The sequence below is a fragment of the Delphinapterus leucas genome, chromosome 20 (assembly GCF_059928025.1).
Source record: "Delphinapterus leucas isolate spDelLeu-1000000601 "Yukka" chromosome 20, BTC_Dleu_Yukka2, whole genome shotgun sequence".
NCBI classification, from domain to species: domain Eukaryota; kingdom Metazoa; phylum Chordata; class Mammalia; order Artiodactyla; family Monodontidae; genus Delphinapterus; species Delphinapterus leucas.
In genome coordinates, this window is record NC_143148.1 from 30,568,190 (window position 1) to 30,593,925 (window position 25,736).

The window sequence follows — 25,736 nt, forward strand, 5'->3', positions numbered from 1 at the left end:
ATTTCTCCCAGTAATCATACAGAGGTTGAGTACTACTGCCTCCATTTTATAGATGATGAAACTGAATTCAGAGAAAATTAAATAAAGATGGTTATGGACAGAACTTCAACTGAAACCAATTTAACATGTTAGAAGAGCGTCAAAACCTAAAAACCACTAACCTTGAACTAAAAGTGTTACAGGTTTTTGAATAGCCCTATGATGTATTCATTCTCTCATTTGCTCAGTCACTTGCTGTTCATGTGCTAAAACGTCAAAACAGAAGGATCTGTGTGTTTTGTTTTTAGGGATGTGGGGAAGAAAGGGAACTCCAGGGAGATGGTGGCCTATTATGAAGCCAGTCTCTGGGAGAAAATCCTCTCAAATAGAGTAGGCAGTGGCAGCTACTAAGTGGCAAGGAAAGCAGACCTAGTCCCCGGAGGAGGAGAGGAGAATTAATGGAAGAAGTAGGTGTCAGGTGTGACCTTGTAGGGTTGAGGAGATCACCAGGGTGGAAAGACCCTGAAGACATTAGAATGTAGAACACATTATCGCTGGTGTTATTTTCTGGAGGCAAGCAGAAGTGCCATAAGCGGAGGCATAATACAGCCATGAATCACCAACATTTTCCTCTTTGGTCTGAGAATCTCTAAACTACCCTATTTAAGATTTGTTTCCTAGGAAGTCGTTGTTTGCTTCAGGGGTCCTGTCCTTAGGTTATCTTTTGAGGGACGGCCCTGGGTGGTGGCAGGTCAGCCTTAAGGTGACCTTTTTTTCAACAGAGGCCGTAGCCCCGTAAACATTTTCTTCTGCCCTGGCTTCAGCTGGGCTGGCATTTCTGACAGACGTGTAAACAGATGCAGCATTGTTGCTAATGACAGGTGATTAGAAGAGGCACGGGGGCCAAGGTAATTAAACCACGTTTTGACAGGAACATTTGGCCATGTAATATTTCAGCATAAGAAATATCTTTGCAGTGTGTTTTTTTGCCACTTGGTTTGGTAAATAGAATTCATTTTTATTCTTCAGAGAGAGTGGTGCTTTGAGATCTGAAACTGTCCTACCCGAATTTTTCATGGTTCACTGCGCGGGGATCTAGACAGGGGCTAAGACTCTAGCCAAGGTCTGCTCTACAGCAGTAGTGGGAATAGAGTCTGTGACCCTGTTGCCAGGATTGTACTTGACATACTATTTTGTCCAGTTTGATAGTGGTAATGCCTTGAGAGAGAAATGTGAATTATTTTTATACCACTATCATTTCAGCTTCTCTCCCTATTGCCAGGATTTATCTCATGTTGCTCCCAGGGATCAAAAATAGCTTCTTCAATTCTTGGGTCCCCTCAATTCCCACTACTGGAAGTAGGAAAAAAATCTGGAATCACCACTAACCTGTTGTTACAAGGAACGATAGTAGAAACAGTCATCAAGATATGGAATTTGTTCATTTATTCATTAGATTTAAATGTAATATATATTTTTAAAAACCCACTGCATTCTTTTTGCTGCCAGGATATTAGCTATGCCTGTAGAGACACTTAGAGACGACCTCCTGCTAACTGCTGATGGCTTCTAGCTTATGATTTTATGTTTGAGGGACTCTTATCTTCTATTGGATAAATAGCAGACCTTCCTAGACTTAACATTTATAGTTTTCACTACTGTACTAGCTATATGAGCCTTATTTATAGTACGTGTAGTAGCATGTTCTCTTTTAATAAATCACAGCCAACATTGACTGCTTATTATGGTCCTGGCGCTTGTCTAAAATGGGAACTTTTCCCAAGCTGGTTAGTTCCTTCCTTTGCTGCAAAACCAGCTTTTTAATACTCTTGGTGTAGTGTGTACCTGGCAATTTTAAGAGAGCAGTGAAGCAGACCATTCAGAGAAGGCCAGATTACTGGCTGGAGAGCTATTTCTTTTCTTCAGCCAGTTTTGATTTTCTCAGGGGAGGGGGAGAGGAGGAGATGAACTGGTGAATACAGTTTGGTTTATGCCAGAGGAGAGCTGAGTGATTGTGACTCTTTGCGGGCTGGCCCCCTCCGGTGTGGAAAGCTCGCGGCCAGCTTTTACATTCTGCTTCGGGCTGCAGTCAGTTTCTAAGCAGAGGCTTTTTTAAAGCTTTGTCAGATAGGTTAAAAGGTGTCCCACCTCCAGTGTATTAAAAGAGAGAGAGGGAGATTAAACTCACTAAGCCTGCCATGTTCCCTGTAAAATATCAAGTCAAAATGATTTTTAAATCCAAAGTTACTAGGCTTAGGGGGTGCGACCTTTAGTGAAAATAGCCTCCGAACCGGGGAGGAGAGATCTGTGCAAAAGACAATTGGCCCACAGGCTAGTGGCCTTGGGAAAACTGCGGCTGAAGCCGAAGTGAGTTGTCTTGTTTCTCTGCCTCAAGGCCAACAGAGCACCAACCCCAGATAAATAGCCAGCCTGGGTCCTGGGCCTCTGGATTCACCGTAGAGTTCCAGGTAGCCTGGGCTCAGCTCCTGGGGCCTACAGGGGTGAATGAGTCACGGCCTGGGCCTTCGGGAGGCTTGCATCAGATGAATGCTACTTCCAGAAGCAACACCTCCTACTAAAGCATCCAAGTGCTTTACATGATTCAGTAATGCTTTTAATCCTAAATAATATTACTACGAGCTAGTTCTTACTGAGTGCTTCTCTGTGCCAGGCATGAAATTTTTAAGTGCTTGATGTGAATTAATTCAACTATTACAACAGTCAGTATTTTTTTTTTTTTTTTTTTAGCATCCCTAACTTTAACAAGGGGAAGCCAAGGCAAAAAGATGTTAAGTAACTTCCCCAAGGACACAGCGTTGGGAGGCAGAGGAGCTGGGATGACAGAGCAGGAAGTCAGGTCACCAAGCCCGAGCCCAGGGCCAGTGTCCTCAGGGTCAGCATCAGGACCACCTTGTGGGCGTGTAAAGCAGGGATTGCAGGCCCTTCCCAGGCGGGCCTTGAGAATCTGCACTCCTAACAAATTCTCAGATGACGCTGGTGCCCACAGTTCTATGCCAAGTGGAAGAGCACAGTGGAAACCAGCAGAGAAAATGAGATATTGTATTACTGATGTAAACAGAGCGCTTTGAGAATGCCAACAGCAGTGACAGTATTATTGTTGTCGTCGTTTTATCATCATCATCATTGTCATTAAAGCAGGCATCGAGTGCTTGCTTTCTACTGGGCACCATCTTGAAACCACGTAAGCATTGTAACTGTTACTACGGGCTATCTCATTTAATCCTCACAACAGCCATGTGAGGTAGACCCTACTGTTCACCCCATTTTATGGCTGAGGAAACTGAGGCACAGCGTACAAACCTGCTTAAATGCCAGAATGAGGATTCAGACTACCCCAGGGTCATTCCAGAGCCCAAGCTCTTAACCACGAAGAGGGTGATGAACAGCTAAGGGGCATCAGCCACCTCCGTAGAGCAGGAAGCCCATGAGTGGGGCCCCGAAGGAGGAGGGAGTGGGGGAAAGGCTTCCCAAATGGAATGGAGGTGTGCAGAGGCCCAGGGGCTGAAAGTGCGAGGCGTGATGAGGAATGAGTAACATGGAGCGTTCTGTGTAAACTGTGTGGGAAGAAACGCAGCATGGTAAGGCTCGGAAGGTAGGCTGAAGGCCTTGAAAACCAGGAGTCGCTGGCACTCCAGAGTGGACTTGGAGCTTTTGAGCACCTATCAGGCGCATCCTTTTCTCAGAACTCATCCCAAGACTTCCAAACGGTGATGGAGTCATTCTTTGTTCAAGGTGCTGCTGGGCCTCCCCTTCTCTGCCTTTCATAGCTTGAAAGTGTCCCAATATGTTCCGAGAAGAGTTTCATCTCTAAGGTCTCTAAGGTTAGTGACCCCGTGACAGTGACTCATGCCCTGCCAAGGGACGAGTGAGTTCTGTACACCAGCCACATCAAAAACAAACAGGCATGCGCGCGTGCATGGCTGTAAGTGTGTCGGTGTATAAATCCACGTAGCACACTTAGAAAAGGCCTGCTGTGGCACTGGTGCAATGGTATCGTCGGAGCTGCCAACTTGTTTTATTTCTGATCTCGCCTGGCAGCCCCTGGAGGAGAGGAAAGTATGAATTTTTATCTCCCATTGACTAGACTTTCATTATATCGTGCTTACAGACACAATGTCAGCACATAAAATGTTAAACATCACTGGTCTGATAGAGGCTCCCATTGTCTTAACTCTAGTGCTGGGGGAATCTTGCTAGCCTTGCCGTAGTGGTTCTGTCAGTATAATATGACATGAAGCATTTCTCAGTAATGACAGACATTGAATATGAGTGACAGGAACTCTGACCGCGAGGAGTGGGTTCAATTACCAGAGACGGGAGTTACCTGAGATAAAGCCAAAGGGCCCAATTGTGCTTGGTTTCGACCCCTTGACTCCCAGATCCAGAGCAGCCAAGACAAATGGCTGATTAACCAGCCCCTAACCCTCTTTTTCAGTGATAAACTTGTTTGGATTTCTCTGTCCGGGGGGAAAAAAAAATCTATGGGTGGCGTGTTTCTAAAGGAAATATGATCAGAAAACAGTAGGGCTGCTTGGTGCTAGCCAGTTTTGTCTCTCACAAGCATACAACCAACAGCTGTCACTCTATCTTGGAATGGATCTAGGACACAGTGTCCAGAAATCAATACAAGATCAATGATGGCTTGGCTGTCTGAACCCCACCTTTCTCTGGCGCAGCTCCGGTGCACCTGTAGCCAAGGTGACGCCAGAGTCAATGAGAGATCCTGCCATCAGAAGCTCTCCTTTTTTCTTTCCTGCAGGCTGCTTTGCTCAGCGTTGGGTGCCACTTTATGCTTGTTTAGAGACCACTGCTTCTAGCCCGAAGATAAGAGTTCTAGCGAGCTACCCAATTAAACTGTCGCAGGCCGCCCTCACTTGACTAGCTCTGCAGAGTCATTTAGCCAACAGACATTCCTGACTATTAAAGCTCGTAGCAGCATGTCTCCAGAGCTAGAGATAAAATGAATGAAATTTGTTATTCTGGGCTGACACTTGATCCCAGCTGTTGAACTAATGCTGTTGCACCTGAAGTTTTTCTTTATGGTAATTGCTGTCTGTGTTATTATTTCATAGACTAAATTGGAGAAAATTGCAACAGGTATTAAATTCTTGGAGCTAATTCATGGGAGTTCTATTGTGCATTCTTCCAAGGTAGATTCCAACTTCTGTTCAATGCTGGGAAGATGGATTTTGCTAGCCAGATGCACGGGCTTGTGTTTCATTATTATCAGAGGCTTTCCAATTTTAGGTCTGGTCAGGCATTTATCAGCTTTACCTGAAATCTGTTTTTCAATCTACTTTTGTTATTAATTCAGTCAGCATATGTTGAGACGGGCCCTGGGGAATTGTTACGATGACCAATATCGTTAAGTGATTTGCACCAGTCTGATCCGTGACACATCCTTGGTGGTATCACTGAGTCTCTTGCATCACGTAGGCTTAGGTAAAGGGCAGGGTGAAATTAGACTTCTCGGGCTTCCCTGGTGGCGCAGTGGTTGAGAGTCCGCCTGCCGATGCAGGGGACACGGGTTCGTGCCCCGGTCCGGGAGGATCCCACATGCCGCGGAGCCGCTGGGCCTGTGAGCCGTGGCCGCTGAGCCTGGGCGTCCGGAGCCTGTGCTCCGCAACGGGAGAGGCCACAGCAGTGAGAGGCCCGCATACCACACACACACACACACACACACACACACACAAAAAGACTTCTCACCGGGCACCCTTTGGCATCCACCGCTCTAAACTGGTAGTTCTTGAACCTCTCAAATAGTACCACTTCCATGAGAACTCATTGAAACAAGTGTGCTGGAGATGTGGTGTCCAGAAGCCTCCCAGAGCATCTGAATCCCTGGTCCTGGCTGCCCGTTCATGTTCACTGTCACCTTCTCTGTGTTAACCTCTTTCACCGGGTCTCTTCCCAGAGTTAAGGGAAATCGTTTAAATGTAGACTTTCCATAGTAGCATATGAACCATATTCAGAGTTTCATGTAATCCCTGAGGGCTCTGTTTCTGTAGTAGATAGTACAGGAGACCATTTCTTTTAGAGCATTTACTTGTTTGCTAAGCTTGTGGTCAGAGCTAATGGTGAAGGCTCCAGACAGGACCCAGAATGAGAATTTGGATCTAATTAGTCATAAAAGTACCGTGCTTGCCTTCAAGTGAATGCTTTGGGGGAACAGAGATTGTGATGATGTTGTCCCTTTAATTTTTCCCCGAAGACCATGACATAGCAGGGCTCTTTCAATTTCAGGTACATACTCATATCTTTAGAATCCAAAGACTTTGTCACTGTCCCCACTAGGAAGCAGTAGACAGGCTCCACTCCATATTTTGACTGAAGGCAAATGGGAGAAGCTTGAACCTCAAAGTAATGGAAGATAGACGTAGGGATTTGTGATTGTCACGATTATGCTTCATCGTTCTACCCCCATTCCTAGGGATAGCCTATAGACTAATTCATGGGTCCCCTGATAGAAGGATATCTGGGAGGCCCATAAAAATTCATCCAAAAGTCCTATCAGGTACTTTCTCTCCCCATGTAGACATCTGTACTTTGACTGCTGATGGCTAGTATCAGGCTGTCTGTGGTAGAGGATTTATATTGCAAGTTGAAGTCCATTTAGTTCGTGGGATCTCAAACATACTGAATGTATGGTGGTCCACATTATTTCAGATATTCATCAGCTTTATTTTAAATAAGCTATTTTGAAAATTCAAATCTGCTGAAATTGATTTACTGTAATTTACAGCAAAGTTCACCATGAAAAAATCTGTATTTTCTTTCCCCACTGAGAAAATGAAAAAAATATTAGTCTTTCATTGGTATATGAAATGTATAGCATATGTGTAGAGTATTAAGTATAGAATATTTTTTTTAAATCCTGAGAGATTTCTTTTCTCACCATCAAATCCACTAGGAAAAAATGGGCCTTTTCATCAAAACTAGACCAAGACTAATCTTTGTTGTATTTGCTTAAATTACCAAATGTACAATACAACAGTTTGGGGTATTTTTAAGCAATATATTAGCAGGCAAACATTGACATTCATTTTTGTCTTTGGTATTTGAGGATCTTAACGATACCACAGTAACACAAGTAAAAGCTGTTATGTAATAGCCACACGTGTGCATTTCAGATCCAGAATTCATGCTTCTTCACATTTCTGCCTCTGTATCTCACTAGCGTGAGTGATAAGCTCTTCTCTCCAAATCTTACCTGGACTTATTGTTCTGTATCTTTTGAATTACTGTCGGGGCCTCGATTGTTTGGTCTGTTTTGTGTGGACTGCATGGGGCACATGGTGGTAACCTCAGCCAATGAGCCTACCTAAGAGCTTGTTTGATAGCTAGTTATTCTAACAACGTATATGAAATAGGAGTCAGAATTTGGAAGGCTCCCGAGACGAGGGCAGCAGAGAGGCTGACTGAGATCTGGGCTCTGCAAAGGCGACATTAAAGGAAACCAACCCCCTTCTCCGTAGTACTAGGAATTCAGACACCTCTAGACAGGTCACTAGAGCAGAAGGATTCTCAAGATGGCAAATATTTGGATGAGGGGAGACTAGTGCATAAACAGGAAGGACTCTTGAAAGTTTATCCTGAAAATCCTGAAATAATTCCTTTCTTCTCTCACAGACTCGCATTAGAGAGCATCAGGCCTTAGGTTAGTGACTTGAATTCATTGTAACAACTCATCTCATTCACCTGAGTTCAGAGAGGTTTTTCCTCACTTTCCCAAAGAAACTGTGTCTCAGAAAGCTAACGTGTAATAATTCCCACCTCACATTTTTAAAGTCATTTTAGCAGGTGGGACTCAAAGCTGGGTCTGTTGCTTCTGAAGCCATGGTCACCAGTTTTAGGTTTGTGCCTCTGTGAGATGACTTGCTCTTATCTTGGAAAGTAGTAGAATTTTCAGCAAGGGACTTCAAGCAGATTGCTAAAATTCCCCCTAGTTGTTCCTGATAATAATGCCAACCCAGTGCTAGGCTTTCGGTCACTGCTGTGAAAACTAAACCATGCCAGGATATAAAACAAAGTGTATTTCTTCAAATATAAACTTTAAGCCAGTTTTCATAAAGGTGAGTTCTTTAGAATTGGCAGGGATGCCACGTGGATCACAATAGGTCTTTGTCAAGACCAGAGGTTGGCAAACTTTTTCTGTAAAAGGTCAGATAGTAAATATTATAGGCCCCATGGGCCACTCGGTCTCTGTCACAATTGCTCTGCTCTGCTGTTTTAACGCAAAAGCAGCCATCGACAATATATACATGAAAAAGTGGGGCTGAGTTCCAGTAAAACTTTATATACTAAAACAGGTGGCAGGATTTGGCCCTGTTTGCCAACAAACAGGATTTGGGCCTTAGTTTGCCAACCCTTGGCCTAAGCCTTGAGGAGGACTTATGTTTAAGGGAACCAGAACACAACCAATGTTTTATTGTCTTTTCATTTATTAGCTGATATGTAGATTGCCGGTGAGGGAGATGTCCTCTCAGCATAGTTTGAAACCCTTTCCGTTGGCTTGGATTTTAAAGTTGTTTTCTTTCTTTTCTTTTTCCTTTTTTTTTTTTAAATCTCTTATTTAAGCACATGTTAAATGTGTCCATGTTCTTTCCATTAAATATCTTGGTTGCCTTCCCAGACTTCAAATTGCAGTGAATTTATCCCCAAAGGATGTTTGGTATCAATTCTCAAGATGCAGTTTGAATGTAGTCTGTTTCTATAATGGAAGCAGGATTCCAAATCTTCATTATTTAAGTTCCAGAGAAAATAATGAATCACTGAAATGGCTATTACTCAGCACTGTTAAGATATACTGAATCCATTGTTTTCTTGTCTTATAGCTTTATACCAGCTCAAGAATAAAGTAGTTATAAAGGTTTAATTCTAGGGCTGCACATGAGGCATTAGATTATGATTTCTAGTTAAGCCATGCAGAATTCAGATTATATTATAATGAAACTTCTTCTTTTAAATCAGCATTTTTCATAAGGTAAACCTAAAAACAAACAACAACCAAAAAAAACCAGTTCATGAGTCCCAGAATCATTTACCCTAACAATTGTAATAGTTTTGGGTACTCCATTCCTATAATAATGACCCCCTTTTATAAAATAGTCCATCACGTTGTCACCATATAATAGGGATTAGTGGCATCACCTTCTTTGACAAAGAGGGAATTAGTAGTGGTACTAGTATGGTAGCGGTAGTATTATTTAACTGGTGGTGCGCTTGGGCAGTTAGCTTTTCTCTTTGAAACTCCTAATAAAGGCATCAGTGGTATCCTCATCTTCCCCACCCAAGGGCAGCTATGTGGGGAGGAGGGAAGTTTTTAGAAGGAAATACGTTTCAACACCTCGACTTCTTGCTACCTGCCGGGAAGTGCACGCTTGCTACCCCTATTATTATTGTAAAGTAAGGTACTTATGTTCTCCTGATTTATCCAACGCTGTACTTTTGAAATATTTAGTTACCCTCACTCTGTCTTTCCACTGTGTTTTCTAGAGGAATAACACAGGGCAGTATGCATTTTGCAGTCAAAAACCCTATTATCTTGGATGAGCCATCTAACTTGTCTGACTTTCAGTGTCCTCTTGTGTAAAATCAGAAGAATGATACCAACCTGTAATACCAAACTTAGTGGGGGTGTCTATTTAAGTGCTTTGTAAATTGTACTTATCACCTATGAGTTGTTTTTGCTGTTTGACTAGCTATCTGGCCCTGCATTGTTTAGGAGACTCCTCTACCATCATTAAAATAGCTAAATCCGTAGCCTGTTCCTCTTGGAACGTACCGCGTGGAGTTGCCCATGTAAGAAGCAGTTTAATTGCAAATCAACCAGGGCTGCTCCATAACCGAATACCAGGGGGCACTGTTCCCATTGTGTTGAATATGTGGTACCCCCAGAAACACAATTTCAATACTAAAATCAACGAGTAAAATTCCAAACACGTGCCCTTGTAACTTCTGATTTGGAGCTCATATTTGAAACTACTGTTTGTTTTCTCAGCATATGACACTTTAATATATAGGACAGAGCTTTCTCTGTTACCCCCTTTCAGGATCTTTTGTTGATCTTGGTTTCTGTTGCTCTGGAGAACAACTGCCTTCCAAAGCTCCTTAAAGTACATTTCACGTATGCCCTTAGTCTATATTTAGACTTGGACCAAACCAAGAATAGCCTCTAAGTTGGGTGACCGACTGGCTGTCATTTACATGTGCTGTGACCACAAACAGAAAGAAACTTAATTTTATGTATGTAGATGTGAGGGACAGGCGGATACAAGCCGTAAGACTCTAGTACCTTCTGCCCATATCAGATGAGTTAAACCCTTCCCAAAAAGCCAGCCAGGAAAACATATGATACCATTTGCAATGGTAGAATGTTGCACGCTGTTCTTCTGTAATTATAATGGCCTGATCCATGTGGGGTGGGTGAGTCTTGCTTAACAATCATTAATCTACTGAGTCTTAGTATCAGCAGCCCATCTTGAGGAGCAGCAGTACTTGGCTGGATGAGTAGGGCTTTGATTTCATTGTAATAAGGATAGCTTTGTTAAAATTCTGCTGCTCGGTGGTACCCGAGGATTCTGGGAAGAGAATCCTTGTCTTTTTCTTTTCTTCTTTTTTTTCCCCTTTTTCTGCGTGGTGGGGATGAATTGTTTCTGTCTCTTCCATCCCCTAGGTTGCTATTTATGCTCTCCCTTGATCTCCTGCTTGTCCCTTTATTTCTCCACGTTGTGAAAGTTTCTTTCTGCGTGACCAGGAGTCTGTTTAGCAGACCATATTGTGAGTGAAGGGCCAGCGTTTGTTGCCTGAATTTGGCAATGCTGGGCAGTCAGCTGGGATGTAATTAAGACTCTGAGAACAGGCTGTCTTCTCCACGGGAAGGGCATGTTAGATGGTGCTGGGATTTGGGGCTGTCAGTTTGGCCAAGGCTGGAGACAGAGAGCTAGGGACAGAGATATTTCCTTTCATTTATAATCCCTTTATGCACAGTGCATGCACTTGGCGAAGTTTACATATAACCTAGTGGCTGGAGCTTACAAGCCAACGCAGTGCAATTAGCATATGTTACATGTATATTTTAGTAATATTTTAAAGCAAGTGCATATTTCCAAAGTGAATTATGCATGGATGACAGCAATAGGGTTGTGTTGCACTGGGTGTCAAATCCCACAACTTTTTGTCGAGACCGTGGATTTTACACTAAAAAGGCAGAAAGACTAAACGAAGTAAAACAGTTTTAATTTTTAACAGTTTGGTTCGGCCCAAGGAGCCAGGCTGTGACAGATATAACTGACATTTGAATAATTGGATTAATTTAGAGAGGGGCAAATCCGGTTTTGACGGTTGCGCTTGTGTGTATTTTTTTTTTTTTTTTGCAGGAGTGGAGTTGTGTGGCTTAGATATGCACTTTGTGTGATGCCAAGCAAAGCTTGAGGAAACTCCACAAAATGATTAAAGTCATTTAATTAGCTTGTTTGCATATATATGTGTATGTGTGCATGTGCATTCTTCATATATTATATAAAAGAAATCCGCAGTATATACTTCGTTCACCTCTATCTGTGGCATACATACATACATATATATATATATATATATATATATATATATATATATATGTAGCATATATAAGCAAATTATATGTGCTCTTGGGAACTTAGGAAATAGAGTTTGAGGAAAATGTACACCATTTCAGAGACAGTGTAGAAAACGTGCAGACAAGGAAACTCACCATGACATTGGCAAGCCCTTTTCCTCCCCGTACCCTTGTGTTAGAAACCATCACAATGCAGCAGAAGAAAAGCCTAATTTGGTATCTGGGATGATCAGTAGCCACATTCCATGTGGTTAAGTCCTCGACCCTAAATTCCTTCAGCTTTAGGTGGCTTTTTTAGCTTCTTGTGCGAAGATCATCTCAGCAACTTAAAACCAAGTACAGTGCCACAGCACCCCCCATCCCCCCGAAATTCTGTTAATGAAACATGCCATCTAAAACCAGCATGCTCAGGCTAGACCTTGCGGCAGGCAGTGTTGAATTGTGGCTCTGGGCTGGTTCTAAGAGCCTTTTCCCCAGCAGGACATTAATAGACATTAACACCCAGGCAAGAAGTGTTGATGTGCAGTTTATAATGTTAGCACCCAGTTAGGCAGGTCTAACACATGCTGTAGGAATCTTGCACCGACACATGTGTGTGGGGAGTCAGATTAATGAGGACCATAAAAGGAGAGACGTTCCACACGGGCTGGGGACCTCATCCTAACCTCCTTTCACCAAGCAAACCTGGTGCTCCCCTTGGCTGGAAATGGCCAGTTGGATGTTTTCAGTATTAAAACATATATACACTACTGTATATAAAATAGGTAACCAACAAGGACCTACTGTATAGCACAGGGAACTCTCCTCAATATCTTGTAATAACCTCTAAAGGAAAAAAATCTGAAAAAGAATAGATACGTATATATATATGTATAACTGAATCACTTGGCTGTACTCTTGAAACTAACACAACATTGTAAATTAACTATACTTCAATTAAAAAAGAAGAAGAAATAGAAAAAAAGAGGAGGTTTGGAAGTTGTGTTTTGCTCTCTTGTTACGTGATCATGGAGCCCAGAGTGCTAGTCACACTTGCCATTAAAACCCCTTCTCATCAGGTGCCCTTCAGGCTGAGAGGAAAGGAAACGTTCACGCGATTCACAGCCTGACTGCGCGGCAGACGTTATTATTTTCCTCCTTCGGCTTTCCCCAGCTCTTCTTCAAGTGTTTCTGGATGGTTCAGAGACACTTACTGGTTTACTTTGTAAATGGGGCAATGAAGTGTTCTTGTCTCCTGCCTGGCTCTCCTTAGGGGATTCTCAAAGCCTTTTAAAATTGTGTGTTTTTCTGGGGCAGCCTTGAAAGTCCCAGGAGTGAAGTTGCCATCTGTCCTTTATATTAAAAGAATCTTCTGTACTGTATACCTGATGGGCTTGTCCCAGAGATAGATGTTGTTAATTAAAGGACAGCATTTGTCCTTTATCTGAAATAAATCTTCTCTCTTGCCTGAAGAACAATTTTCCGAGCTTTAGGAAACAGTTAAGGACATTCTGCTTGGAGTCCTCATGTTTGCTAAAGGTCCTCAGTCCAGAATCACTCCCTTGGCTTTTATTTAATCAGACATGTAGAATAGTAAAGTAAAAAAAAAAAAAAATTTTTAATTTTTTGCTCATTTTCTAACTAATTTATCTACCAAGATTCTAACTTTGGCAGAGGCTTATGTAAATGAGTGTAACGTGTAGTGTTAGTGGTAATTTGTGACTTTTTGGTGGAGATTTACAAACAGCAAGCTCCTGGCCATTCTTATCATGCTGTATCTTTATGCAGTAGATATGATGGCACCTATACCCTCCAATGCCACCTCTCCATTTTGCTACTGCACAGGCTCTGTTCCTATACCCTCTGCCCCTGGCGAAAGAAAAATGCCAACATCTGCCCACAGCAAAAAGAGCCAGAGTTCTGTCAGATCACAGCTCAAATACGTACAGGGAGAAAGAAAGCATCTTCTTTAACCTGCTGGCTCTCTGTCTCAAGAAACTCAGAAAATAACTTAGATTTGTAATGTGGAAAGGCAGCTCGGGCAGGGCGGCTGTGAACTGGTGTCTAAAGTGTGTTAGCCTCTGTAGTCCTATTAAGCTTAGAGAAGGAGGGTGGCCAGAGCCTTGCAAGGGACTAACTTCAAGGAAAAAAGGAGACCGATTATAGTGGCAGAGACATTGCCTGAGGAACACGGCCAGGGTTGAGAGTCGAGATGGGTCCAACTGTCCTGTTACTGGTACGAAAGACCCCGGACTCGCCTGTGCTGTGCATGGTGAGGAGAGTAGTGGATTGGACCATGATTTTCTGGTGATGTAATGGTCCAACCAAAGCTTAAGCTCCATATGCAGTGATTCACCTTTAAAGGGGGATTCAAGTTAGGTACCATTTCCCATCATCTGTTCTTTTTCTTTTTTCTCTTAATCATACAGAGTAGGAATCGGGCAGGTGACATGATAGAGTGAAGTAGGCTTCGGTGAAAAGACAAACAGGAGTTGTGGCAGCCGTGACAAACAGGCCAGCGCTTACACTGTTTGCGAGGGCCAGTCGCTTCTTGACCCTGACCAGTTGTTACCTTGTGGGAATGTGCAGAATGCTCAGAATTTCCAGTAGAAGCTGTGGATGTCAAACTGTTTGAATTTTTTAATACTGGCAGGTAATTCACTGTTTTAAAACCATATAGGCCAGATCAAATCATCTATAGTAAGATGTGCTTTCTGGGTTACTAGTTCGTACAAACTGATATACGTAATATGGTCACCTTATCAAAATGGGGGTATCCTAAGTAACAAATGGATTAAAAAATAGAAACTCAGACACAAACAACTATTAATGTTTTGGGGATATTTCCCTTTGAGTCTTTGTCTCCCGCATATGCATTTTATATGCGTGTTTTAAAATAGTTGTAATCATAGGAGGCTGTGTTTTCTCTTACAATTACAGGCAGTTTCCTTATAAGGCTACAGGATATTCCATCAAGGAAATGTACTGAATATGCAAAATCATTCCCCTGTTGGGCATTTAAGTTGCTTTTGATTTGACACCATTACAAGTAATGTGGCAATTACATATTTACTCATGCTGCATTTTCCTTATCTTGGATTAGTTCCTTAGACTCTGAAAGGAGGATTGCTTAATCAAAAGATATGAATGTTTTTATGGTTTTCAGTAAGTATTGCCAAATTGCTTTCCAAAAGTGTTGCACCAGTTTGCTCTGCAATCAGCAAAATGGGAGTATACCAGTTTTCACTGTATCCTTGCCAGCATTATTGTATTTCAGAGACTCCCCCATCCCACCCCCCAATTGGTGGGTGAAAATTAGACCTCACTGATGTTTGAATTTGTCTTTATTTGAGGGTTTCCCATAAATCTGTTGACAAATTGTATTTGTTCTTTTAATATCTGTATTTTCTGAGGCTAGATTTTGCTGAGGTTTTGTTTGCTTTTGTGTGTGTTGTTTAAAGTTGTCCCTGTTAACAATTGATAAGTAATTTGGGAAGAGCCTCCTTGGCCAGGCCCTCCTCCAGGGGAACCCCTGTCTCAGCACTGTTGCAGCTGCTACTTTTAACTGTGCATTAACCTGGACTTGAGCCAGGGCCCAAGCAGGGTCCCCTTCCTGAAGAGGGGCTCTTGTGTGTCTGGTGAACCACAAGCTCAAGGCTGTATTTGCCAATATGTTTTTGGCAGAGCCCTCTAATAAAGTCCCATCCGCACTCTTCTATGAGATGCAGTTGCAAATATGAATGATGATTACCTGAGGCCCTTTTTGGGTAACAGCTAATCTCCGTGTCTTAGATGTTTTTTGTCCACTGCCTCCCCTCTTCCGTCCTTCACCACTGGGCTTCGTGCGTGTTCTGACTACAGTATAGATGTTGTATTATCTGAGTTTCTTATAGCATGGTCTAATGGAAAGGGCCCTGTGCCAGTAATATGGAGACAGGGGTTCTGTTATTGGCTCTGCCCTTTGTTTAATGATAGCTTAACAACAACAATTTATCGAGTGCTGAAATACTTTTTAGCATTCTTCATATATTATTGAATCTTCATAACAATCCTACTAGGTAGAAAATATTATTATTCCCGGAGGGGTGAGGAAACTGAGGCTCAGAGAGATGAATATTTGTCTAACATCAGACTTCATTTTTCTGGACGAAAGTGAGCTTTTCATTACTCAAGGTCTCAGTCTTCTCATCTGCAAAATGGAGTTGCTTCTCTTTACCTCAGAGCGTTGGCATGGAACCAAAATGATGTCCTATATATTATTAAGTTGCATTGAGTATTGAAACCCAGGAAGTGTAAAGAAAATTATAGTTATTAACTTGTTCACTTCTCTGGCCCTCAGCTTCTTCATTCATAAAATGTATCTGCTGGACCAGATTATTTTCATTGGTTACTTTCAGCTATAGCATCTCCTCACTGGCTGCAGACTCACATCTTGGTGGGGGCAAAACAAAAGCCTATGTGGTTCTTGGGGGCTGTGCTGTGTTTACGATTGCATCCGAAGTCAACTCTGCATGGCAGGGCTATCCATCCCTCTGAGCCATTTTTCTTGGGAAGGAAGTACAAAGTTTTAAGAAGGAGGAATTTCACTCTTTGCTGTGCACGGAGAGTGCAGGAAGATTCTCATAATGGGGTAGTTGAGGTACCAGTGTCCGCTGGCTGCTTTAAAGCCATGTGCAACTGCTTACTTTGGCTCTGAGGATACTGCAACTTCTTAAATATAAAAGTGGGAATATACCTTATTTCTGTTTTTCCTCATACCTTACCCTCAGGTGGGAACTTGATTAACCAAAGTGGTTAATGGAGAAAGAAAGGCACTGAGTCAGCTCCACACAGAAACGCATTCAGGTTTAATTTCATACATATCATTTTTTTAAAAAGAAACAGGGGTTCAGGATCCCATATGGCACTTAGCCTCCCAAACAAAGATCATCAGCCCTAGACGAGAAGCAGGTGGCCTGGCATGGAGAGCAGAGGTTATTTTTGTCTCTGGGCTCCTGCCATTTCGGAGTTTCACAGTGGTGAGGCTACACAGCAGGAGGCTGACCCCAGATGCTCCCCCTTTGGTGAGGATGGAGCAGGCCCATTGCCACTGCCGGGTGTAAACTTGCTCAAATCTAGGTCACAGTAGCCCTCCCAGAGAAGTGTCTGTCTAAACTTATTCGCCTTTGCTACTTAATTGCTACTTCCAAACCTGATTCATTCCAAGTGACGTCACAGCCCTAATTGTTTCACCCATCCGGTGTGCCTCCTTAAAGCCTGCGATGATGATATTTTGGCATTCTCTTTCAGGTCAACTCTTGGGCAGCAGGTTGAGAGGACTTGGTTTTGAGGGTAGTGTTAGGGACCAGAAGTTTGGGAACTTCGCTTCTCCTTCTGACTCTGCCTCTCCTTAGGGTTTAGTTTCCTGACTGGAATCAGAAGAGATTTTTAAAGTAGGTCAGGAATTTCAAATGCAAATGCTGATGGGCAGGTAACAAACAGGAGTGAGAAGGGAAGAGAAGGAAGAGGGAAGTGACTGTAAAGGAGCATGAGGGAACTTGGGGGATGGGGTGGACATGAATACCTTGATTGGGTGATAGTTTCATGAGCATATACATTTTTCAAAACTCATTGAACTTATTAAGATCTATGTGTTTTATTGTAGGTAAAATAAGTAAAATGGACTACGTAGTGAACTGGAGAGCACATACTTTATTTAAAGGCAACAGTGAAAAAAACACTATAATTACAGCATATTTTTCTACTATTTAATCAAATTGAGAAAATAAAAGTAACATTTGATTCTAGGTAAATTTATGTTTATGAATAAAAATCACTGATGAAAAGAATTTTTTTATACATTTATTTAATTAATTAATGTTTTGGCTGTGTTGGGTCCTTGTTGCTGCGCGTGGGCCTTCTCTAGTTGCAGAGAGCAGGGGCTACTCTTCATTGCGGTGCGAGGGCTTCTCATTGCGGTGGCTTCTCTTGTTGCGGAGCACGGGCTCTAGGCGCGCAAGCTTTAGTAGTTGTGGCTCGCGGGCTCTAGGGTGCAGGCTCAGTAGTTGTGGCGCACGGACTTAGTTGCTCCGCGGCATGTGGGATCTTCCTGGACCAGGGCTCGAACCCATGTCCCCTGCGTTGACAGGCAGATTCTTAACCACTGCGCCACCAGGGAAGCCCCGATGAAAATTTAAAAATAAATAAATGAAGGCAACAGTGATGAGCTCTAGCCAATTGCTTCTCTGCAGAAGGTGGGCCTAGTGTGGCTACATTTTCAAGAAAAGTCAGAAATTTAGATATTTTTATAAAATCTCAGAATGTATAGATTTGTGGGCCCCGTTTGGTCAAACAGAACATTAGTTTGTGCTCTTTGAACTAGAGGCTTCTTAAATTTACCCTAAGGATCATTTGAGCTCTAGTATTGAATGATTCTGGCTGGCTATGAGACCTTGAACCAAAAAAATTATACTTAAACCTTAAACTTAAAAATGAAAATTAAACTTCAGTTGTCTTCACCTATAAAGTGTTGATAATTCATGGCTAATCTTGCAGGGATCTGGTGAAGAGCATATGAGTTACCTTGTCCAAAACCACTTCGAAACATGAATAAGCAGCATATAAATCCAAATTGTTATTCCAAAGCATTATTTAAATTTTTAGAATTGCTACTGTTCAGAATTGAAGCACTGAGCTTTTTCAAGGTGGCTAGTAAAAACATCAAGCATTCACCAGGAGTAAATGAACGTGCAGACTTTTCATTATTCTTGGAGGGGAATGTTCCTGTGGTGTGTGAGAGAAAGAGAAGGCATTTCATTTGTGCAGCTGCTCGTATAAATTGCAAAACCTTTGGGAGCCGAAGTCCAGGGTAGGGCAGTAGCATATAAGGAAATGCAGTTGATGCTGTATTAAAGATTCCTTGTCTCAGGCATTTACTGCCCAGGAATCGGAATGCTCTATCTTGTCACTGACATCTTGTGAACAAGCAGCCTGTATTGGATGGTGATAAGTGGATTATCTTAAATGTCATTCTGCACTGTTTTAGAGTTGCAAGGAGAGTTTTGATATTGAGTTGTTGGTTAGTATTTTCTATACCAATCCTTTATGATGAAATAATCTCCTCAAGTTACATCCAGAAATGTCAAAGTTGCTTATTTCTTCAATCACCCATAGCAATGTTTCCATTACGAGGTATGCAGAGAAGATTGTGTAATAATGTCAAACTATTTATAGAAACGTTTCCTAGGAATCTCTACTCTCCTTGTTTGTGTATTTAATACTAGAGATTTGTTTTTATATTTATGTATAGTTTTCTATTTCTAAATTGACTTCAGCTGAGGTTGTTTCACTAGTCTTTATAGAGAGTACATTTAAAAATTGATATTAGCATTCAAAAACTAAAACTAAGTCCAGTCTAACCTTTTTAAAAATATAAAGATTCACTTCGTATGGTTTCAAATATTGTAATATTCTTCTGTGTGTGTATGTGTGTTACAACTGTGTCCTAAATATTATATGGATGTTATAATCATAACAAAATTTAAATATGCTGTTTATTTAGGATCAAGTAGTATGTAGTACTTTGACCAAAAAAATCTGTTATTTATTTTATGCTAATTTATGCATAATTTCAATTTGTAGTATTTCTTTGAAATTCCAGGTTTAGTCAAATTAATACTATTGCACAGAATGTAGTCATTTGTATAAAGATTTGGTCCAGTGGATTTATCTGGAAATACGTACAAAGTAGATTTTGAAAGCATGTCTCAAGTTTTACTTGGCAAAGTTATTCTAGGGCTTCCCTGGTGGCGCAGTGGTTGAGAGTCCGCCTGCCGATGCAGGGGACGCGGGTTCGTGCCCTGGTCCGGGAAGATCCCACATGCCGCTGAGCGGCTGGACCCGTGAGCCATGGCCGTTGAGCCTGCGCGTCCAAGAGCCTGTGCTCCACAATGCGAGAGGCCACAACAGTGAGAGGCCCACATACCGCAAAAAAAAAAAAAAAAAAAAGTTATTCTAAATGTTGGCTGTCTTCCCTAAAGATAAGATCTTTCTACACACAGATATTGAAATTATTTAATACGAAATTATTTAATAGGTAGTGACTCCCTTTAGCCCCTCTGTACTCTACTAATCTTACCCCTAACCTTCTTCCTCCACAATCCGTAAAAAGAGGCATGCAATGTGTATTTCAAAGAATTAAAATATATAAATAATAACATTAAATTGAACCATATAAAATTACTATTTTTGTAGATCAAAACAGTCACATAGCAGCAATTTTATACAACTCACCCTAAACGTTAATATTTTTATATTGCGTTTGCTGTATGCTAGATGTGTGCTTGATGTATATTAATTCATTTATTGATTATAGTAATCTTATGAGTAGGTACTATTATTACCCCAACTTACAGATGAATAGCTGAGGCACAGATTGATATAAATAACTGTTAGGGGCTTCCCTGGTGGCGCAGCGGTTGAGAGTCCGCCTGCCGATGCAGGGGACACGGGTTCGTGCCCCGGTCCGGGAAGATCCCACGTGCCGCGGAGCGGCTGGGCCCGTGAGCCATGGCCGCTGAGCCTGCGCGTCCGGAGCCTGTGCTCCGCAACGGGAGAGGCCACAACAGTGAGAGGCCTGCGTACTGCAAAAAAAAAAAAAAAAAAAAAAAAAAAAAAAATAACTGTTAGAACCAGACAGCCTACCTCCAACGTTTGCCTGTAATCATTGCTCCATGCTGCCTCTGCAGAAAAGCAAACTTCCTTTGGCTCCCCCACCAAGTGTATTGATTTCCCCTGCAAAAAGTCACGTAATCAGCTTGGTGTGTATCCTTTTAGAATAGATCTGCCTCTTATGTGCTTGCGCACATTTATGTATGTACCAATAGAAAATACATGCTATTATTCTTTTCATTCTTTCTTTTTTCTTTCCTTTGCAATGTCTTGTCTTAATTTCTTCCTTTCCTCATTCATTCCTTCTTCCCCTCTTTCTCTCTTTATTTTTTACAAATAGTGCAAACCATATAGTTCTGCAACTTGGGTTTATTCACTGTAAACTAGCTTAGAAAGCTGTTCATGTTAGTACGTAGAGCTCTAATTCATTTTGACTGCTGCACGATATTCCATAATATGGGTGGTATATCCTACCTTATCTAACTACCTTGCTATTGATGATGTATGAATTCTTTTCTTTTTTTCTTTTTTTCTCTTTTTGCTGTCAGAAGTCATATTGTAATCAATGCCCTTCTTCATGCCTCTTGGTCCATATATAGACCATATATTTCTGTAGTGTAGATTTCAAGAAATGGTATTAATAGGTTAAAGTGTGGACACATTTAAATTTTTAGTAACTGTTAAGTCATCTCTAAAAGAGCTGTGCCGATTCCTATTCCCATCAACTGTGTATGAAGAATTGATACCAATTTATCAATCTTAATTATTTTATTTTTGCCACTTCGATAGATGAAAAATTCTATCTTGTGGCTTTAATTTGCATTTTCCTGATCACTAGAGAGCATCATTTCACATTATTATTGAACATTAAAATTTTTCTTCTCATATTGCTTGTTCATACGCTTTATGCATCTTTCTGTTGCTTATCTTTCTCTTATTCATTTGTAGTTCCTTATATGTTCTGTATATTAATTCTCTTCTATTTGCTGTGTTACAGATATGTTCTCTCAGTCTGTCACTTATTATTTAATTTTGAAAATTTTATAATGTTATCTTTTATTTTAGATGTGTCTTAAATATTATTCATTTCAGATACTCTTGTCAAATATATTATTCTTTTCCTTTATATAGTTTTTGCTTATTATATCTCTCTTAAGACTGCCTTTCTTACTCCATATTTTAAAATAAATTCATTTTTATTGTATTCTAGTGCTTTCATGGTTTTGTTTTTAATGTTTACCTCTTTAATCTACCAAAATTTTACCTTTGTGACTGGTTGTTAGGTAGAGGTTAACTTTACTTTTTTTCAAATGGTGAAACCAATTGGCACAATAACATTTTTAGAATAAACCTTTCTTATCTCTATTAATTTGAAAAGACACTTTTATCATATACTAAATTCCCATAAATGTGTATGTCAGTTTCTGCACTCTCAGTACTGTTTGATCTATATTTTTGCTTAATTACCAAAATGTTATGTTTTGATATATTATAGGGCCAGTGCCCCCTCCCCATTTTTTTTTTTTTAATACTTTTGTTGATGTTCTCATGCCTTTTTCTTCCAGATGAATTTTAGGATCAGTCAAATTTCATTTAAAAACGTCCCATTGGCATTTTTATTATGAGTGCATTGAATTTATATATTTATATGTTAGAGAACGTTTAAAAAATTGTTTCATCCATTAAGATGATGTATCTCGTATTTATTTATGTCATCTTTTGTGTCCTTAAGTAAAGTTTAAAAATTTTTCTTCACATCTTCCTAAGTTTATTTCTAGATATTTCATAGTGTCTGTTGCTATTGTGATGGAATTACAAGTATGTAAGCTGGATGTTGATTTTTTATGTTTATTTAGTTACCTTATTAAACTCTTGTATTAGTTCTAGTAGTTTTTCAGTTGATTCCCTTGGAATTTCTAGGTGAGGAATTATCTAAAATAATAATGATGTTGCCATTTCCTTCCCAACACAGGTACTTTTAAATTTTCTTTTTTCCTCTTAGCTGAAATTTTCAGAAGAATGTTGAATAGCAGTAGGAATAGTAGTCTTCATATTTTTCCTGTTGGTAATAAGAATAGTTCTGTTTTACAAGTAAGTTTGAGATTTGCTGAGATTTCTGTTTTTAAAATTTGTGTACCCTATCTTTTTCACAGAAAATATATTGTTACCATTTTCTCACTCTGCCTTACTTGATAAAGGTAAATATCCTTTATCAAGTAAGGGAACTTTTGTTCTTTTTAGTGGATATTGCATTTAATCGGATCCTGTTTTTTTAAGAGGAGGTTGTCTATTGAGATGATCATATTTTTTTTTTCCTTTAATTTGTAAACATGGTATATTAGATTATTAGATTTTACACTGTTGAACCATCCTTGCACTCCTGGAATAGACCTTACTTGATCCTGATGTAATGTACAGATGGACTTGATTTGCTGGTATTTTATTTACTATTTTTATATCCATATTCATAGGTGAGATTTTCCTATAGATGTGTTTTCCTTGTAGAGACCCTAGTTAACAGGTCTCAGTAGAACTCACTCATTCCTAACCTTTCTGTGAAGTTGACCTGTTTAAAGTTTGTCCAAGGCTTGATTGGCTTTTGGCTATTTTAGCATCAAGGCTTTTGCATGCAGCTTCCCTTGTGTCTTTGAACTTTATTTCTATTTATAGCTTTCCAGAGTCAAGGCATGAGTTTGCTCTTTCAACTTCTTTTGCTCTTGCCTCCCAGCTTCTTTACAGAGAGAGAGTGTATTTCATTGAGTGTATCTGTATATTGACTGCTTTATTATTTATCCTGCTTGAGGCATGCAAATCTAGAGTCTATGGGTCATCTTTAATGAACATATCCTTAATTATAATTCCTTCAAATATTGTTTCTGGTCTATTCTCATCTCTCCTTTTGGATCTTCGATTACGTATATATTAGACCATCTCACTGTGTTCTATAACTCTTACCGTGTCTTCATTATTTTTCAACTTTCTGTCCTTTTGTAATTCATTTTAAATATTTTCTTATGATCTGTATTCATATATGGTTTTATATATAATTTATGTAGGTTTATAAATTGTTGTACTGATAAAAAAAGTATTTCATTGAAGCATGATGCTGCACCTTTATGAAACCTGTGATTGCCCCTTTTCAGTTGGACAGTATAAATTTTTCTCTATCTTCATTCTTTCCTTGTTAAAGCTAGTTTTATTTATTCCTAATTTATATCAAATGTTTCCCTAGGAGTAGACATTTCCTATTTTATAGGGACAAACACCGGGTTTGGAGAGGACAGTATTATGTAGTTTTTTTTAGGAATGTCAAACATTTGGCATGCCTAGCCCTACACCCTCTTCTCCTGCCCACAGCTGATATCACTGATCTTAATGCAGGTTTTCCTCCTGAGCTTTCTCAACAGCTATTACTGGCACTTGAAATTTAGATGAAACCTATTTGCCGTTCCTAGAATCATGGAAACAGCATAGACTGGGAGGCAGGAGTCCTAGGCTTTTAGTCTCTAACTTGCAGTGTGGGATCAAGCCATTGCAGTACTTAATCTTCATTTCCACATCTATACAATGAAGAAAAAAACTGGGTGATCTCTAATGGATCATCCATTTAGAACATTTTCTGATGCCTTTTACACACTCCTTCAACATTATTTCAGGGTCCCAAATGTATATATCTTGAAGATTTGTAAATCTTCACCCAAGTGTACATTTGTAATTTTGATATCACCGTTTTCCTGTTCAATTATACGTTTTTGAGATTCTAAATACACCTGCTCTTTAGCTAATTCCTTTCTTGTTGTTTAGTACTTTCTACTACTCTTAAGATTGATAAATGCTCATTGTAGAAAATTTGAAAACTATAGAAAAACACAAGAAGAAAATAAAAATCACCCATACACGTGCTATCCAGAACTGTTAACATTTGGTGTAGGATTAGGAATGTTTATGTTTTAAAATTTTGTGTACCCTATCTTTTTCACAGAAAATATATTGTTACCATTTTCTCACTAATAATTTCCCTCAAAACATACAATTTAGGGCTTCCCTGGTGGCACAGTTGTTGAGAGTCCGCCTGCCGATGCAGGGGACACGGGTTCGTGCCCTGGTCCGGAAAGATCCCACATGCCGCGGAGCGGCTGAACCCGTGAGCCATGGCCGCTGAGCCTGCGCGTCCGGAGCCTGTGCTCTGCAACGGGAGAGGCCACAACAGTGAGAGGCCCGCGTACTGCAAAAAAAACAAAACAAAAAAAACCCATACAATTTATTTAACCACATCTCTTTTGTTTTTTCCTTTTAAATATTATGATAGACATCCTTTTATAAAAATCTTTGATCCTTTATTGAACAGATTTCTAGATATGAAGTCACAAGGTGGAAGGGAAGGTACATTTTAAGTCCCTAACAAATCATAGGTACTTCATAAGTAGGTGTGCAGTGAATTTTTGAATAAAACATTACCAATTTGATTTCAGAAAGATGTACCAATTTACGTTTTCATCAGTAGTTTTTGAGACTGCCTCTCCCTTCTCATGGGAGCGTGGAAAAGTACCATTAAAAAACTTTTTTTTGCCGAGTTTATGGGCAAAAGTAACATCTTATTTCTTTATCGCTACTGTGGTTAAACATGTTTTTCATGCTTATTGGCCATGTTTGTGTGTATACGAATTTCTTATGTCTTCTGCCCATTTTCTCCTTCCTTTGGAGACATACATGTTAATGGTTAATAGCTACAATGGCTCTGAATGCATTATCAAGGTGCTACTGTGTAATTTACAGTTGGAGCTAATCTTGGTCTGCGGGGGTGAGTTGGGGGGGGTGGAATTCCCAATATACAGGTAAAGAAGAGAACTAAAAAAGTCTCTGTACATCTGGTAAGACTTTACTGTCGCTGAACAATAGTCCTATATTAAGGAGTAATAAGATGGGGATTAACGTATACACGCTACCATATATAAAATAGGTAACTAATAAGGACCTACTGCATAGCACATGGAACTCTTCTCAATACTCTGTAATGACCTATATGGGAAAAGGATATAAAAAAAGAGTGGATATCTGTACATGTTTGACTGATTCACTTTGTACAGCAGAAACTAACACAGCATTGTAAATCAACTATATGCCAATAAAATTTAAAAAAAATAAAAAATAAAAAAAAATTTTTTTAAGGGGTAATAGTAGTCTCCTAGGCAGCTCTTGGTAAATTTTGAAGCTCCTTCCATGCTTGCACCCTTCCGGGAGGCCTTCAGTTTGCTGTCTCCTTGGGAGCTTGTTTGATTCCACAGGAAGCATGAAGCCAAAGCATGTTTCCTCACTAAGTCAGATCTCAGGACCTTAAAACCTGGCTTCCAGATTTATGATGCTCACCGGTAGAACTCCACTCACGGCCCTTTGTGCCAACGAAAGAACCAAGCCTGCTGATTTCAGCTCCCTGTGTGCCCTTTATGAGTCAAAATATGAAGAAGACAGAAGCAGTCCCACCCTGAACTCAAGAAGAACTGGTTAGTCACGA

The 25,736-nt window shown here is 40.3% G+C and overlaps 1 protein-coding gene across 6 annotated transcripts in view; it reads left to right on the forward strand.

The window, feature by feature from the left end:
• The window catches only part of FTO (FTO alpha-ketoglutarate dependent dioxygenase), a 406,506-nt gene that overhangs the window by 232,636 nt on the left and 148,134 nt on the right, over positions 1–25,736 (forward strand). The window lies entirely within an intron of this gene.